This window comes from Aptenodytes forsteri, unplaced genomic scaffold, assembly GCF_000699145.1.
Source record: "Aptenodytes forsteri isolate BGI_AS27 unplaced genomic scaffold, ASM69914v1 Scaffold195, whole genome shotgun sequence".
NCBI lineage: Eukaryota > Metazoa > Chordata > Aves > Sphenisciformes > Spheniscidae > Aptenodytes > Aptenodytes forsteri.
Window position 1 is genome coordinate 5,083,982 of NW_008795317.1, and position 18,970 is coordinate 5,102,951.

Genomic DNA, 18,970 nt, shown 5'->3' on the forward strand with positions numbered 1-18,970 from the left:
CTGACATGGGGTCCTGGGCTGTGGGCAGGGTGGGGGAGCCCCGGGGGAGCCGGGCAGGGACATTGCGGCGTGTTGGTGCCCCAGGGCCCTGACGCTCTAAAGCTGTACTCGTTAACAGTGCCTATGGAAGTATAGCTGAGTAAATTATGCAATTTTATGAATAAAACACATTTAAAATATTACCAAACAGCAGGATTAAGACCTATTAAAGCTATTAAAAATGCCAGTACTTTGTTCACATATAAAGTAACATACAGTTACTAACTGGTAGACATTATACAGTAGTGCTCGGTTGGAGGAGGGAAGGGAAGAGCCTGCTGAGTGCAAGGCCTTTTCGGCTTCAGAAAGGAAGAAATACCTTCTCACTTATTTGATAACTTCCTTATTCAATCCCTATGAACCAACCCGTCTTTTGAGAGCTCTGAACACCTCAACCTGCATTTCTTTTCTCACATGTGACTTTCACTGGAATAATTTGGCAGTATTTGTGCAGACCTTACCCAGCCCTTGGTGCTTCTGTTCCACCACTGGGGCCCCCTCCATCTCCAGCCTGCAGAGCAGGTGGGTCCTCTGGCTGCAGGGCAATTTGTACCTTAGTTTCTTCCTAGCAGAATAGATGGTCCATTCAGTCAAATCATGAAAGGAATTTATTTCTAAGGTAATACAAATTTATACAAATATTGCCATCAAAAGTGAAAAAAATCCAGTGTTCTTTTCCAGGTATAAGAGCTATGCAGACTTCTTAAAGCAGGGTTCATTAATAATCCTTCACTGAAGGCATCAAATTTTGTCAGATCAACACAACCAAGGTCATTAGTTATAGGAAAATAATCCTTCTTGACAGATGTAATGGAAAAAAACACTCAGTATGTTAATGAAATTAATTTCTAGCACACATGTAACTCATATCTACTTGTTTACAAATTGTGAACCAATAATTGACATGAAACTGTATGTGAAATGTAGAAACACAAAACACAGAACTATTACAATCTCAAGTACTTGTAGAAGAAGAAGAATCCCAATTAAGACCATCACAACACTCTCGCTGTTGTCTTATTGCACCAGTGGATAAAGATAGTTGCCCAAAATCTATGTCTCACTCTAATGCATCAGTAAGGTAACTAAGGCAATCATATCTTAGACTTCTGGAAAGTATTGGAAGCCTGGGTTTAGTATTTGGAGTGGGAACAGGCCTTTCGTAGAGAAGACGAGATCGTCACAACTGACAATTCATCAAAACTGAAATTATTCCCAGAAGAGCTTCCTGTCCTCAAAAAAATTGGAAAAACAGGTTTTGAAATTCTAGAAATGTGCCATTTCAACATTTTTAAAACAAAAAGTCTTGGTTTTGCTGTTAAAAGCATCTTCTCCTGTTGAAACTTAGTTTATATTAAAAGGTTAAAAAAGAAAAAAAAAAAGGTCAGCATTAAAATGAAATATGTCTGTCTGTTTCTTAAGTCGCTCATATATTCACTGAGCCCCATGCCGGGCCTAAAATTTCAAAATCAACAGAATGCTTGTGGGACAAGAAAACTGTTTTCTGTATATCCACACAACAAAGGGAATATTAGCCGTTCAAGCTCTTCCCAGTTTCCTTGCAGTGTGGCTCAAAAATTACTTTTGAGAACAACCTTGATGAATGGAAACAGTCTAGACCTCCAACCTTTCAAATGTTTAGCGACTTCTTATTCCCCTCCCCCTTTTTTTATTTTTATCATTATAATTTTTAAAAGAGAGCTATACAGATAGTGTTTAGGGGACTAAAACCGAGGAGTTCCTTCAATCAAATCAACCTAAATTATTCTTGTAGATTCATGAAATCAAAGTATTAAACATACAGACCTATATTTTACTATGGCCTTTGCATGGCAAATAGATGTCACTGTTGATGCTGAAACTGTAATGACAAACTGGGTTGGTTTTTCTTTAAAGGATAATATATTTGAAAAGCTTAAGAGCAGTCAGAGGCCACTCCTCTTGTTCAGCATCCAGCTTTTCCAATCATCTTTTCTCAAGAGCACAAAACACAGTAGCAAGAGAAAGTTGAACTTATTTGAATCAGCACAAGTTATATATTTATGGAACTTAAGACCAGAAAAGACTGCTTGATAAAGCAATTTGAATGCCTGTATGAGACAAGCTACCAAATTTCCTCTGAGCTTTCTTATATTGTGCTCCCTTCGTTGTATCTGAGTGACACACACTGTTTAGCTAAAGCATGTCTTGCAGACAGCCCTCCAGCTGAGGGACAGTTCAGATATTTATTTAGGCACAACGTACATATATAGAAATGAGCCACGAAGAGAGTTTTAGACACTCACAGAAACAAGGGTAACTAGCCATTGACTACAACCTAAAAACTAAAAATCTGCCTCTGGAATTACGCATATCCATTCTGGACACAAAATCATCAGCTTTCCCTGAAACAGTTGAAAAGCTATACCATGATGTTTTTTCAGATCTCCTAGTGTTAGTTAGGACATCCCAACTATGCTGTCCTAGCTATGCTGCTAAACCCACCTCTGTGGGTGGAAGACATACTGGCACAGGAGTAATTTTGTCTTATCATTAATGAGACAGTTTAACCATACTGAAGGAATACCTTTTGTGACCATTGTGGTGATTGCTGGTAACAGTATATGCTATACATATACTCAAAGCCCTTTGTAGTGTAGGCTACAGGGTTTTTATCAGAGAAACAGTTCAATGGAGTTATAAAGATGATGTTTGAGAGCCATCATGAAACGGCAAGGTCTTTCTTCCAAGCATGTAGTCACTTAATTCCTTCTTTCTTTATAGTAAGAAAAATATGTCTCAACATTGAAAAACTGTTTCTTTTCATCTCCAGCTGTTCAGTCAGGTACAACTTTCCCAAGCTTCCAACTGTTCCACTAGATTTAAGTTTCTGCAGGGCCCAATGCCCCAAAACACTGGAAATCTGGGAAAAAATGGTTTAGCTGTTCTCAACTGGAGGATTGCTATGGGGAAAAAAAAAAAAAATCTTCTTTTAAGGTTCTCTCTTAAACAGTGTGCCAGATCACCCTACAAGGAGGAGAAAATTACAGTTTAGCTTAGAAATGGTCTGCAATAATGAGAAGTATCTTAGAATTTCCTTCATGGATTGTCTTTTATTTCACTGAGTGAATCTAGCTTACTTATTTCAGATTTTAGTGGCTGAAATACATCAGATTGGAAAGCAGCAGCATGCATGCTCACTTGTTTACACACTTTCATGAACTGAAGTACATTGACCTCTTTCAGGGAGAGGAAGGGTCTCTCTAGTCCTCAAAAAGGGATTTCCAATATTGTAAAATTATGCTAGTAATATGATTTGTAGTGACAGAAACATGTAAAAACAGTACTATGGTCTGTAATTTTTTTAAATACTTTGGAATAATCTGCCCCAAATCAGGAGATGGATTCGCATTGCTGCTATGGTCATCACTACTTCTAAGGAGTTCTTTGTAATGGTATTTGTGAAATTATAGACCTATAGTTCTTAAGGCTAGAAAGGACCACATAGAATATCTCATGTTCTCTTCTCTTTAGTACAACCATGTAATTTAACCCAGCTGTGTCTCCATTGTTTGCTAAAACATACCATCCACTCTCAGTTTGAAGACCTCAAGAAATGGTAAGCTCACTGTTCCTCTTAATAATTTGTTCCAGTGGCTGATAACTTCATTGTTAGCAACTGAGGAGTATAATACTAATCTAGGTGGCAACCAAAAAATACTGGAAATAGCTCTACCTGTTTAAATGGTGGTATTCAAGATAATTAATATCCTTCTCACCAGGTCTGTTCATCGTAAAAGCAACAGGGCTTTAAGAATTATTTTTTTTTAAGCAAACACTACTTTGTGAACTTTTCGCATTTGTTTCTCATCATTTGGGTTCCTAGAAGCTTATAAAATTTGGAGGCAAATCCACGTTCTGGTTTCCATCTCCATAGGCCACAATGCTTTCAAACAATGACTGATACTTTCTTCTGTAGCTTTCCGTGATTTTCATGCAGCCTTTTTTCATGACAGAATGGAAGCCTTCTTCTCACAATGAAATTATTCCCATATGGACTCACTGCTGAAAACTCATGAGAACTCCTGCACATGCACAAAAAAGGAATAAGAAATGTGAATACTCCTTGGGATGCCACAAAACACTTTTCCAGATAAAATAACAGTTTGCATTTTTGCAGACCTTTCCATCTTCAAAGCATTGGACATGCATTCATCATCAGAAAAGATTAGTGAAATTAAATGTCATAAACATTATTTTACTAAGGTTCTGCTTCACCATCACCGTCAGATTAAACTGTCGCAGTTCAAGGGGTGATAAAACTATTATGTATGACTGACAGACAGCCTCTGTAGTGCACCCAACTTTGACAAGTACATCGCCAGCAGAATTCTTGGAAATCTCACTCCCTGGAACAGGGTTAGGATATGGAAAGACTGTGTCGCACAAAGGCTGACTGCTACCATATATTAGGACCAGGTGGTCTTGATGGGTGGCCTACAACCCTCTTATCTGCCCTCCCTCTGTAAATCTGTACTTACTTTGAAGCTTTACCCTTACAAGTTCTGAGCCCTTTATTAGAAGCTGAGGCTCAGCAGCACTGAGGATTAGCCTTTATTGTCTCACTCATGGCCAGGCCTGTCTGAAGGCCCTTTTTTCTGTATGAGGTGCTTATTGATGGCAGAAGTCCTGTGGAGGATAATTCCCAGAATACATCCATATGTGGCAATGGACCACAGTGCAGAGACTCCTGAGCAAACCTGACAGCTGAGATAGTCCCACAGCATACTGCAGCACTATGCAGAGAAGCTGTTAAGGTCCCAAAAGCAGCTCAGCCATGGTTTTATGGCCCTGTACCCAACCAAGTCAGCCCTAGCTCTAGTTCAGAGTCACCTTGATACATCTCTACCAGTTCGGTGCCTGTCTCACCATGACTGCAGCACCTCCATAACCGTGACATATGGCCGGGAATTGCCCACTGCAGTGGATTGTTATAGCGGTCAGCACTTCAGAAATCAACGCGTGATAATGCTGAAAAGAAAGCAAGAAAGTACTTTAATATTTTACATTTATCATCTGTTACACTGACAGAGAGGGAAGCCTAAGTTTGACTGATTTGATCAAACTAAGCAGTTCAAGCATCTTCTACCTAATTTTAGGCCAAAGAAAATTGTAGCAATGCAGAAGCAGCTGATAAATCAAAAGCAGAAAAATAGGAATTAAAGCTCAGTTCAGGCCTTTCATCTTTATTACCCTTCTTTATGTGCATATGGTAGGTGTTCAACACTTTCCAAGTCCGTATGATATTCCCTTGTGCTTCAGGAGCTGTAGGGCTGTAGTTGTCTATAAAAAGGCAACCTAACAGTTTCCCGTGACCGCAAGTTGAATGTGTTATTTGTTACCAGCTGGTTCATGGATAGATTGAGCCCAAGTCTTGGCTTTAAGCGATCAGACTTACTTTAAACCACTTGCTCACAGGGTGAATTCATGTATAGAGAGAATTCTGGCACAATGTTTTATTTCTGACTTATGGCATATGAGACTCTTTTTTTTCTAAACCAATATTAAAAGCAGAACCTATAATACACCAAATGCAGACTGCATTTTTTGGAAAGCTGATACCAAACGTAACAGTAAATGAACCCTTCTGAAAGGTTAAAGTTGCTTTCATATAAAACATTTTCTACCAGGAAATGGAAGTGGAATGTTGAACTAAGCATTTAACTTGAAAGAACTGTGCACAGACTCCAATGGTTGCATTATCCTTTAAAATAAAAAAAGCAAAAGGTTTTTATGAGCATACATAGCTCTAGTTTCATAAAAAGGGTATTATGGTGACAAGGTAAAATGAATCCCAGTATTTTGGGTGCTTCTTTTAACCTTCCAACAGCTCCCTCCCTGTGCATTAACCATTCTAGGGTGAGGTTTTGCAGTACGGCTGTATTCATAGAATCACAGAATCATTTAGGTTGGAAAAGACCTTTAAGATCATCGAGTCCAACCGTAAACCTAACACTGCCAAGTCCACCACTAAACCATGTCCCTAAGTGCCACATCTACATGTCTCTTAAATACCTCCAGTGATGATGACTGCACCACTTCCCTGGGCAGCCTGTTCCAATGCTTGACAACCCTTTCAGTGAAGAAATTTTTTCTAATATCCAATCTAAACCTCCCCTGGTGCAACTTGAAGCCATTTCCTCTCGTCCTAAATGTTCAGCTCTTATCCAGGACAGAGTTCAGCTCTATGCAAAGGACGTAAAGGAAAGCTGTTGAGGATAGGATCTGCAAAGAAGATTCCCTGGCAGAGCTGATTGCAGGAAACAACACAACACTGCCAAGAGACCACTGAGCACTAGCTAAGAGAGTGCGCTGCTGGGGTCTCATCTTCCCCATGAACACAAATCTCACTCTTCAGCAGCTGTCTGACTTCACTGTCCTAGGGATACATATTACAGAGGGCCAGCAAGTAGTGTCCTTGCTTAGGAGTTAAGGCCATTTCTGCTTTAGTCCCACCTCTACTGTGCCACCACAAACAAGTTGCAACACACCTTCAGTTACCCCACCTATAAAATGAGGACAGTGACATTCACTTTACTGGGTAAAGTATTTGAAGGTACATCCCATGACAGAGGCTTTTATTTACAGTACTTCTATTACACTTTTTTTTCCTTCAACTGTTGTAGACAGTTGCTGTGCGCAGGAGCTGCTTATCTAACAGTCCTGCTCCCTCCACTTCTCCTTGCATCTTTCCTTCCCTGGCATGCAGGCCCATTCCTTCCCTTCCACTTTCGCTGATTTTCCCATGGCTCCTCAGTGAACTCAACTGGATTACTAAACCAAGAGAAAACTATTCATGCTTTTATTTTGCTGAGTTAGTTTTCTACTAGCTGGCAAGGTGAACCAGCTCTAGGGGTGATACAGAAACCAGAGCTGGTACAGAAGAAGCAATGGCTGAGAACAGCACTCCTAGATTTTCTTGGGAGACCTCAAACCCTTAAAGCACCCATTCTAAATAATGTGATTGCCTCTTACAAATACACTTACCATTTGAGATTGTGGACCTGTTGCACTAGCTTCTACAAAAAACTAATGAAAGTAAGTAATTGTACCAGATTTACCACTTACAGAGACAACAAAGATAAATGGCAAACAGATCATAGAATCATAGAATCATTGAGGTTGGAAAAGACCTCTAAGATCATCGAGTCCAACCGTCGACTCAACACCACCACCCACTAAGCCATGTCCCTAAGTGCCTCATCTACACGTCTTTTAAATACCTCCAGGGATGGGGACTCCACCACTTCCCTGGGCAGCCTGTTCCAATGTTTCACCACTCTTTCAGTAAAGAAATTTTTCCTTACATCCAATCTAAACCTCCCCTGGCGCAACTTGAGGCCATTTCCTCTCGTCCTATCGCTAGTTACCTGGGAGAAGAGACCAACACCCACCTCTCCACAACCTCCTTTCAGGTTTATGTTCCATAGGGTAGTCGCCCATTCTCAGGAGTAGACACTCCTGCTTCAAGGGAGGAAAAAAACAAACAAACAAAAAAAAAAACACGAAAAAAAACCCACCAACTTTACACAGTTTCCTTGACTTTTGATTTTGATTCCTTCATCATTCGGGGGGGGGGGGAAGCCATTCAAATGAGCTTGGCACATTAAGCTACTGCTGATTTGCCAGATTCCAGTGTCCTCAAGTGTGACACAGCATTATTATTCAGTGTCCTGTATTTAAAATGAGAAGTGATTTAATCTGGCGAAAAAAACCCCACCAACTTTACACAGTTTCCTTGACTTTTGATTTTGATTCCTTCATCATTCGGGGGTGGGGGGAAGCCATTCAAATGAGCTTGGCACATTAAGCTACTGCTGATTTGCCAGATTCCAGTGTCCTCAAGTGTGACACAGCATTATTATTCAGTGTCCTGTATTTAAAATGAGAAGTGATTTAATCTGGCTCTCTGCCATCCCACTTGCTGACATGTTGACACCATGTAAATAATGCATAGCTGTGTAACCACACTACTTTCATGCCACATGCTGAGAGAAACAGACGACACCTGCTATTATTATTAGCCACATCTTCGATACCTTGGAAATCTGCAGAATAAACATCAAAATTAATTCAAACGTATTGTGGTCTCCAGCTCCAAACTCCTTCATTAGGACTCAAAGGGAACCTGTGCATCCACTGTGGTTAAAAACAGAGATTGCTGATTTACATCTCGCATCCTTTAAAAGTCACCCTTCTAAGACTGTTGCTAAATAACTGAGTTTGTTAACTGACACAAGAATTTCAACCAGCAAGATTTTTCTCTGTACAGTGTTGACTGAAAAGGCCACTGTTTTAGAAGAAAGCTCAAAGAGCAACAAAAACCCAGTTCTAGACTACAAAATTCTAACTAACTAACATCTGACACTGCTCCCTGCTAACATTAGCCAGTTTACTTCTACTCTTCTGATCATGTCAAAATGTAAACCTACCAATGTCATCAGGGCGTGCTCGTTAAACCACAGTGAAATCATAGTTTTCACTGGGGAACATTGTAAAGCAAAGATAGCACATCTGATATGTTACCTACTTCTTACGTGACCGTCTTTTATCATCTAAATGTCATACAACCTCAGTCATATTGAAAGCAGACAGCACTATATACTGCTTTTCACAGGGCATTTAACAAAGTTGAAAGTTATCATCTATATCACTGGTCCCCAACTATCGCTACATATACCCTCCTTTCCAATCTTGTGACTGCCAAGCAGAGAATGTGGCTGATTATATTTTTACCTTTCCATGGTGTACAACAGTAGAAAACTTGCTTGTCTTCTTCATTTCACTGAGCCTATGCTGTCAGAGCAGGACCGTGGTATGTATTTTTCCTGTGAAGACACACAGGAGTAACTGTTAAGTCAGGAGAGACAACAAAATACAACAAACGATGAAAAATAAAAATGAAGTCTTTATAGTTTAGAAATTGGGATGGCTGTGGTGTTGTGGAGAACTCACCTCAGTCCTCACTCTGTGGCCAGCACTAGAGAATTGCACCTATGTAAATATGCAGTTCCCTACTGACTTTAGATTCCCAAAGCCTGAAATAAAAGAGTATCTGGCTCCAAACCACTGAACTGTGCAACTAGATCATAATTTCTCAGGGAAAATGAGATATACAGCTTGAAATGCCTTGCCCAAATAAATTCCTTTAGAAGCTTTGGAAACTAGCAAACATAAAAAAGAAAGGGAGGGGTTGGGGGTTTTTTCAGCTCCTATGAGACAGTCTGAGCACACAGAAATTTGGTTTATTTCTGCTCAAGGATGACTACATTGGACAATACTCTGTACTTGGTCCACATTGTTCAAAAGGATCAGCATTTTGAGAGTCCCAGACTGAGACCAATTCTTTCTGTTTTCTTCATTAAGAAGACCAGAAATCTTGTGGTCTCTTTTCAAAGGAATGTCTTTGTCCAGAATCTTGCCTCATAGATTTATTTGCACTATGTCATTTAGAAGAGAAAAGAACACTGGAACGACTTCCTAATTTCTTTAGTAGATCTGTTCTCAATCTACTTTATTCCAAGCATTTTTATAGACAGTTTCTTACATGATGTTCTACTCTGAAGCTCTGTAATTACACACACGCACTGGTCAAACTTTCTCTTGACCAGAACAGACTTGTAGTAACTCCAGTAAATGGAAAGAAAAAGTTTGGGGGAAAGAGTAGGTTGGTTGAAAAGATAACTTACTGCTCAAGATGTGATTTCCATTCTGACAGTTGCTATGGGTAATGTAGATGCCCCTCACACAGAAGTGAAAAAGCCTGTCTCATGGAGGTTTTGTACAGTTTTTGTTTTGCCTGGGGTTTGGATTTCACAAGGCTAACTAGATTGCCCTTGTCTAGGAAACCCCGAGGGTAAAGCCAGATGGTGTCTGTGTGCAAGCCGGGAAGAGTGAAATCTGGGAAAGGGTAGTGGCTGAAAACCAGGGAATAAAACCCACTGAACTAGATGACCGGGTAAAATATAAAAAGTTAACAAGAAGTTATGAAGTGGCATGACAAGGGTAATGAAGTGTGCTCGCCACAGGCAAAAACATGAGTATTTTGAGGTATCTTTGGACCTTTTTTCTAAAGTTCATTCAAAGCTTCTTTCAGCAAGGTTTTCTTTCTCCCTCCTCAATGGAAGTCTTGTGAGGATTCTATTAGCTTCAGAAAATTCCTCTAAATTCTTGTTGCCAGATATATACCTGTATATGCGAGAATAAATTAATTATTCCAAACAAGTCCAGTGCTAGACAAGTAGCAAGTAAAAATAGCACAACTTGCACATTCTTACTAAGAGCTAGCTCAGCAGTCAGCAGCACCGCCTGAATGGTCAACTATAAAAGCTCCCTTTATGTGGTAACCTGATTTGACTGTTTCCTCTACCAAAACGTCCTATTTAAGCGACTTAAAATGTACAGGTAAGTCTCATATTTTGTGCAGCTGAAAGTGTGTCAACGCTGAAAGAGCAAAATCTGGGTAAATGTGAGCTACTGACAGCAGCAATGAGTCTCTTCGAGAGGAAATGGTGCACTCTTCCTGTCATTGTGGTTTCTCTCTTGATGGTGGAGGGGGAAGGAGCGAGGAAAATAGAGACTGCCACATTCAAAGGCAAGATCTTCCGATGGTGAGGCTTTCTTGCATTTTATCTGATGTCCATATTTACAAACTTGAGTACATGTGGTTTCACAGAAATGTTCAGAAGGGAAGATAGAGGCGATGAGCAGCACATGCATGAGCTGTTTCCTGTGGTGGTTGAGAAGGGTGTGCTGGATGCCAGGCTAGTCTGATGGGGAGCAGTGAGAGCTGTGGCACACAGTCGGTGACACCGTCGGAGTTGTGGCAAGAAGCTGGGTGTGAGGGTACAGGATGCACATACGTACATGAGCCCAACCTGACTCCAGTAGCAGTTAATTTCCCTGCTTATAAGTTGTGTCGTTTGCAGACCAGTTTCAAGTGACACACAAGATAGCATTTTTTTTATACACATAACAATTCTTGCCCCATCCATACAGCATTTTGAACATTTTCTGCAATAAATAGTGCTAGATTTTCTTTATTTTCTACTATCGACATTTTCGTTTTCACATCTAAAAAGCATGCACAGTTCCACATAGAGGTGTAATCTCTGCTTGATTGTTTACAATTCCAGTGTTATACCCTTTCTTATCTGTTCACTTTGGCTAATGTGGCTTGATGATTTCACTCTGTGTTTTCCCTTTTCAATTGTATACAACAGATAGCAGATATTCATACTTCCCTTCCATCATGTGACACATTTTCATAATGCAAATTGGCAATGTGGCAGACTAACATTGCAAAGAATTAGCCTTGATCTACTCTACAGCATTTCTTGGAAACTAGCACTAATTTTCACAGTATAAATTAGGCAATGCAAGGTATGGATGGTACCGTGCTTGCAAATATTAAATCCTACATGTTACATTTCTGCAGAAAATCAGTACTCACTCAATTAGTCTGAAGATTCATTTGTTATTTAAGGCTAATTCTATTTCTGAAACAGCCTCTTTAAAACTGTTATCTGCTTCATCTCTGTGCTAGCCTGCTATCTCTGATATGACTGATGCTTTGGAAGACGTTGCCATGAAAGGAGACTACGCTTGCAGCAGTGTACTTGAAAGCTAATAAACTGTCATCCATCTTCTCTTGTACAGTACGTGCTGGTATAAACAATGGGGAAATCAGAGGCTTATTGAGGCTGCATTGAAAAGTGGTGAATCAGAGCTTCATTGAAAATTTGTTGAGGGTGCTAGGCTGTAATTTTAAAGGTGTTCAATGTTCCAGATAAATGTATATTTAGCTTTCTGTAAAGAGCTTAGGTACCTTAACTCCACTCACTTCAGCCAAAGGTGAGCGCTTTCAAACTCCTCAAAATTGCAATAGGCAACTGCTTGAACGTTAAAGGCCTAGATACCCTTAAAAATCTGAACCCCAGTTCTTGATAACCAGTAGTCTTAGCCTGCCAGCTCAATTCAGTCTTGAACACTGTATTGTATGAGTGTTACCCACCTACCCACTAGAACTAGGTCATTACCACCCATCTGAACAGTAACTCAGAAGTGATGAATGAGAAATGTCCCTCTTGGCCTGTATTTGAAGTCGTGACATAGAGAAAAAAAGCTAACCATACCATTATAACCATCCTAACTCTCCAGTCTTACCATCCTACATACCTCTAATTAAGCATACAAAAAATAATTAGCTTCCTGATGGTCCTTCCTCAGGCTTGGTATAAGTGATCTGACAACATCCAGAAAGTTGCTATGAAAAGATGTCGTGAAACAATTTTTCATTCTAAGAGCTTTTTTTTTTTATTCTAAATGGATACTATTTTTTAAAATTTCAAGAAAATGTAACAACATTCTAAGCTAGGATCAATGTGTCTGAAACTACAGCAAAGCCTACACATTCCAGATACAATAAATAAAATTTTTTAAAACGTTAGTAGTAATAATATTTTTTAAAAGAGAGAAGAATTTGTGCTTTCAAGATTAAGTGAAAGATCTAGCAAGCCAAAGTGCTTTCCTTTTCCATTCCAACTAAATCGTACACTATTTGGGGTAGAAATTTGGCAGGGAACTCTGTTGGATTATCCCTATATTGTGGCTGGACTGATTTCTTTATCCTTTTTTGATAGATGGATGTCTCGCCGAGACCTGAATGTCTTCAGTGGTGCTGATTCCAAAGCTTCATTTGGCAGCTGGTTTCCTTGGCTATGAGTCCTTATGTTTATAAACTTTTCCCTGATATATAATCCTAATTTTTCCCTCACAATGCTTAGGGCCACTTTTTTTTTTTTCTTTCTTTCTTTCTTGTTAACTAATGAGAATAATCAAGTATCATCTCTTTTTCATTTCCTCTCTATTGTGGACAATAAGAGGTCACTTTAAACTTCCTGGAATTAACGTGATTAATTCTCTCGACTTAACATCATACCGTGGGTCTTATTTTGCAAGCCTACCATCACTTTTCTTACATAGCTCAAGATTTAGCCAACTTTTTTAAAACAAAGTATCTAAAACCAGTTACAGTACTTCAGCACATGACCATAAATGACCATAAACAAGACTAAAGTTTTCCCTTCTCATTACATATATTTCCATGGATTATGTTGTATCAATGGTTACGCTAGCTGATTATGTGCACCTTTCATCAGGCTAGAAAATGTAAGAGTTTGTAGAGCTGAAAAATATCAGTGCTGCAAAAAGAATGATGCTGATCATTGAGACAAACAGTTGGAGAGACTAATTCTAATCAGCAATGAAATAGTAAATCAGTATCAGCGTTACTCCCACTGTATTGGGAGGCTGGTGTCTCTGTAACCACCACAAGACAGTTAAATAGGGTCAGAGAAGGAGTTTTATTTTAGAGGGAGTAAAGACAATGTGAGAAAAGGAGCAGTGGGCTGCGAATTAGCACTTTGAAAAGCTGCTGAAAAGGAGATACTTTTAGGAGCTGAAGAAGGGCCTGAAACTGGCTAAAGAGTTTTGGGGAACTGTCTGTACCTTGGGAAACTACAGAAGATTATGTTAGCCACGCAGCAGCAAGCTGCGTCACTCAACAACAGTTCATTGCTGAGAACTGTGGGAGGAAGGAGGCTGAACTGCATCCTGAATGCAGAGAAAGGTGAAGTAAGCGAAGTCCCATCTTTCTTCCAAACAATTCCTATCTGCTAGCAGTTTCTTCCTCAGTATGTGCAGAGTTTTGTGCATTCCCTCCCAAGGTGCCCAGGCATGGTCCTCGGCGCAGTATAGTACAACTTTTCTGGATAAATTCCATTAGGTGCATTAGACCACAGAAGTTCTTTGATGGACCTAGCCCTGGGTTGGATTTTCACAAAATCATCATTAAATCAAAAGTAGTAAGTATCTGATAGCTTCTGGCAGTTCCACTAAACACCTATTTGCCCTAAGTGTCTTCGAACAACTGACTGCAAGTGCCCTGACTGGTCATTGCAGCTTCATGGATCAGACAACAGGATGTGTGAACACACAGAGAAAGATGGATCACGATGGTATGACTCTGGGAGTCGTCTTCTATTAACAGGATGAGCACTTGGTTCAGACTGTTTGCTCAAGCTTCCGGACACATCTCATTCTCATCAAACGTGCTCATATGACTAACGGGATCTGTACCAGAGTGTCTCCCATGCAGTCATTAATCTCATTTGCCAAGGCATTCTCACACTACTAACCTGGCATGCATCTTTCTAGTTACCGTGTAATCATTTACATTTTGTCAGTAGTTACACAGTACCAAACGTGCCAAGACCATTCAAATATTTTTGACCATTTCTCTAGTTCAGTTCCAACCATAAAAAGTAACTCAGCCAATTCCAATTATAAAAGAACTGCTTCATCTGTGCATTAATTGCTTGTAGTGACAATTAAATAAGTTGTTTTAGAGTAGGAGCGTTATGGCCACTGAGTAGAAAACTCTCAATAGCCTCAGAGCTGACCTTGTTTGCCAGGTAGGTTTTAGCCACTATACCATTTCCTCTGAGCTGTGAACCCTTTAACCCCTGCACGTGCATCTGGATCAGTGTGTTCCAGGAACACTTATTTCTGCGTCTCACCGACCCCTATCATCAAGCTGAGGATTACCAAGATCTTCTTTTCACTATAGGACTGTCGCTTTTAGGACGTGGGAAATGTGGTTCGTTTTTTAAATAAAGGAAGTCTGAGTAATTCTGTAAAGCCACGAAGACCGAACATACACATTTATTCCAATACCTTACATCATTTCAGCTTTTGAAGTTCTGATATCCAAAATAACCTTATTAAAATCACAGAGCTTTTAAGCAACCAAGTCCATCTAGGGGAATTGTTTTCCTGACACTGAGGACAAAATTCCCCAAATCAGAATACTGCACTTGAAAGTTTTCTTGAGACTATAAGAATTTGTTGTGCCTCCATCTGTCTGCTCAATAATTTGCTGCTAAGCATTACTACTCTATACAAACCATTGGGCAGCATTGCTTCTGGGTTGCAGAGCCACTAGATTCAGTCTGACATTGAGAAAAGTTCTGCCTTCCTGGAATATCTATTTTTGCATTTAGATTTGCACCTTCCATTGGCTTGCTGTAGGATGCCACATACCTAGTTCGTTATCTGGAGCCTGCAACTGCAGTCTTTGATAGAAGGAGACAGACAGGCCTACTCTCTGGTGGAACCGTTCCCATTAACTTCCAGTCTAGAGGAATGCCACTTCGAAATCATTCCTGTGCAAAATGTTTGCATGGACATTAGGACAGCTAGCAACACAGCAGGAGACCTCATGCTCTTGGGCTGCTGCTGATGCCAGTTATCATTCAGGTCCTATCTGCTTCAGCCAGTACCAGAACATTGAAGCACGGGCCAGAGCAAGCTCACTGGTCTTCAACGAAAACAAAAGTTGAGCACAGTGACCTTGAGGAAGCAACTGGGGACTGTCTGCATAGCTGTGGCCAACCCTCTGGCCATATGAGCTACCCACCTGAGCCTTCCAAAGCAACAAGGTACCTACTACACACCTTAGGAAGCCAACAGATGTATGGGAGATCCAGGATCAGTTAGCAGGAGGAGATAATCAGCTCACCACTGGGCTGTAGACAGATACGTAGATGCTGAACTGGTCAGGTGCTGGGACAACCTGGCAGTACCAATTTCAGCAGCAGACATGGGTGCTAGTATACCATGCTGTTCCTTGCTTACTGACCAGGACACCTTGCTGGGAGGCTTACAGTGCTCTTGAGCTGGGATAGCCAATCCTCTGGTCCTACTGAGTCACTTATAGCCTATGGTCTGGTATCTGAACAGCACTTGCCCCTACTTCCATATCACATTTAAGGGCAGTGAGGGTTTTAAAGCCAGAATCCCTTATTAAACAAAGGGAATACTGTCAGTGCTTTTTGAGGTTCAGAGGCACTGGACCTTGCCACCTCCAGAACAAACTAGTTAAATATGGTGACATTTCAGGCATGAGCTGCTTTTTTGATATGTCTTTGAGGATGACAGAAGGCATGTTTTTAGGTGGATGAAAGGAGAAGAATTGGGCCAACTAAATTAATTGCCCGAATGCTTCCTAGTACAGCTCAAGAGAATCAAGTTCTAATCTGAATGAAGTGTCAGGGAGACTAGAAACTTGTTAATATGAATACCTACATGAAGTCACTAATTTAAATTAAAGCAATTGAGGACAACAATACTTTAAATTTAGAAAGCTCTTTATAGCTGGGATTTTAACAGAACTTAGTCTAAACCTAACTCTGACCATTTAAGTCTATGGTAAAACTTCCACTGACAACTGCAGAAGCAGGCTAAGGCCTCACAGAAACTTTTTTAAAAGAATTTTTAAACTTTCACCTCACTGCTTTAAAGCATTTTGCAAGCACATACACCTCAGAGGTTTTATAAAGCTGGTAAGTAAACTAAAAAAACATAGGAAGAAATAATTTGTTCTAAGCCACAGAAGAAATCTGTATCAGAGCTAGAAATTGGACGACGAGTAAACTAAAACATATGAGGAAGAAATAATTTGTTCTAAGCCACAGAAGAAATCTGTATCAGAGCTAGAAATTGGACTCGGAACTGTTGATATCCTGTTCTTCTCTGTAGCATGGGAAAGTCTTCTCACTGAGTTTTCAAGTCCACAGGGCAGAAAAGATACTATCAGTGAGTTAAAGCTGTCTGAGTTGTTTATGAAGTGGCCATGATGATACTTGTAGCTCTACAGTTTTCATTTCCTTATTACAAAACAGAAGATAATTCTTACTTTAGAGCACCCATTCCAGCTTAGTCAGGCTGAGTTCAAGTGCTTAATGCTGTTTAAGTAGAGACCATAGGAACTGTACAAAACCTAACGTGTTTTATCAGATCCTTTCAGCTGTCATGGTTAAATTTTTAAGGAAAAAAAAATAATCAATAGACATGACAGAAGCATACAGAAAACATTTCAAGTTTCTTTCCTATTTTGTCTTATAGAAATCAGGAAGACAAATAGATTCTTCTCCCTGAAATGCTTACGTTCCCCCTGAAAAAAAAAAAAGAGCATGTATAACTACACAGCTGATTGTCAGCATGTGACCTCTGATAAATGTCAGTTTTTGTGAAAATGAAGAAATGGTGTTTAAAATAATAATTAAAAAGAAAACAAAACAAAACAAAACAACAGAAGAACACCAGAAATTAGACAGTCACAAAATGGCATTGAGGCAGATTTCAGGAAATGTATTTTCTTTTCCAGTGTTACACTCCAAGATATTTTTAAATCACAGCTATTGAAAACAGATTCCCATACAATTCTTAATCAGTGACAGTAGCCACCGGGGTTAGTGGTTCCTAACATGTGGCAAAAAATATAGTATTTCTAACTCAAGCCATGTCATGCTGGTATTTTACCAGCATTCCTCATGCTATTGTTACAATTCCACTAGTTTCACAGCATTTGATTCTTTCCAAATGCAAGAACATAGTATCTCCCTTTCTGATATTAACAGCAAGCAGTATAATCATAATAACCACGGTTCTTTTCATCTCACTATCTCAAGATACTTTGATCCTTACCCCTGATTTTGTAGATGGAGAAACTGCAACTTGGAATCACGAGGTGACTGGAGTCAGCCAGCAGTAAGCTTGCTGTAGGGCCTAGAATGGAAAAATCAGCAAAAAGCAGCACTTCCCAAACTTTACAGAGCCTATCTGGTCTCACACACAAAAGACTTACTCTTCTAATTGCCTCCTCCTAATTTGCACCACAGCAATGCTGCTCTCATGCATCTCCGGGGCAGCATTGCTTCCTCACTCTGAAGCTGGGATCCCAAGCCGCCAGACACAGCTAGTACACAGCTCTGTAATCCCCTTGGAGGAGACAGCCTCTGGGGGGGATCCCGGAACGGCGCGACTGTCCCCCACAGAGGCCAGGGAGAGGGATGCTCCGCTGGAAAGCTGACACCATGGTCCTTCCACTGCCACTTGAGACTGTGCCCCTAGTGAGAAAGGGGCACAGCGAGGCACAACCTGATGTGGGTTCTCCCGCACACAGGCAGTGACCCACCATGTCTGACGTGTGGCACATGCCAGTCCTTACCCCTGTGACTTGCATCAGATTCAGATGTTAGGAATCCACATGCACTGGGGTGGCACATTAAGTCTTTTATAAAAAAAAAAACCTATAAAAAGTATTACTCATCTGTGAGACATTCATAATTATTTAGTGAAACTTACTATTTATACAAAACACATTTGAAATAAATCACATTAACAAAGCCTACCTGATTTCATAAGCAACTTGTATCCAATATTTAACATTTTAAAACCCATTAAACACTTCACTTAACAATGGAGTAACTAGAACATTCTGAGATAAAAGCTATAAAGAGAAACTTGAACTATTCATTGAATAGTGACAGAAAGAAATGCTGAAAGAGATCTTGAAAAGCTTGCTGCAAAGCTATATCGACGTTTTTAAAAGAAACCATTCCTAGTTAACTATTATAAAACAAAGCAGAGTTACATATGATGGAGTGACTACGTCAGTGGACACGGGAAGGGCTACAGATGTCGTCTATCTGGACCTCTGTAAGGCCTTTGACACGGTCCCCTACAACATCCTTCTCTCTAAACTGGAGAGGTATGGATTTGATGGGTGGACTGTCTGGTGGGTGAGGAATTGGTTAGAGGGTCGCATCCAAAGGGTAGTGGTCAATGGCTCAATGTCCAGATGGAGGTTGGTGACGAGTGGCGTCCCGCAGGGGTCCATATTGGGACCAGGACTGTTTAATATCGTCATCAATGACATAGACAGTGGGATCGAGTGCACCCTCAGCAAGTTTGCAGATGACACCAAGCTGAGTGGTGCAGTCGACATGCCAGAGGGATGGGATGCCATCCAGAGGGACCTGGACAAGCT

The 18,970-nt window shown here is 40.3% G+C and overlaps 1 long non-coding RNA gene across 2 annotated transcripts in view; it reads right to left on the minus strand.

Moving 5' to 3' along the window:
- Window positions 1-632: 632 nt before the first annotated feature.
- LOC103899192 overlaps window positions 633-18,970 on the minus strand; it is a 49,935-nt gene continuing 31,597 nt past the window's right edge. The window contains exons 2-5 of one of the 2 annotated variants that reach the window (XR_657591.2): window positions 8,815-8,906; window positions 8,118-8,217; window positions 4,948-5,049; window positions 633-4,103 (exon numbers count right to left, since the gene is read on the minus strand). This is a non-coding gene — a long non-coding RNA (uncharacterized LOC103899192). Of the gene's footprint in view, window positions 4,104-4,911; window positions 5,050-8,117; window positions 8,218-8,814; window positions 8,907-18,970 lie in introns of both variants that reach the window. The other variant, XR_657590.2, reaches the window with a different exon arrangement.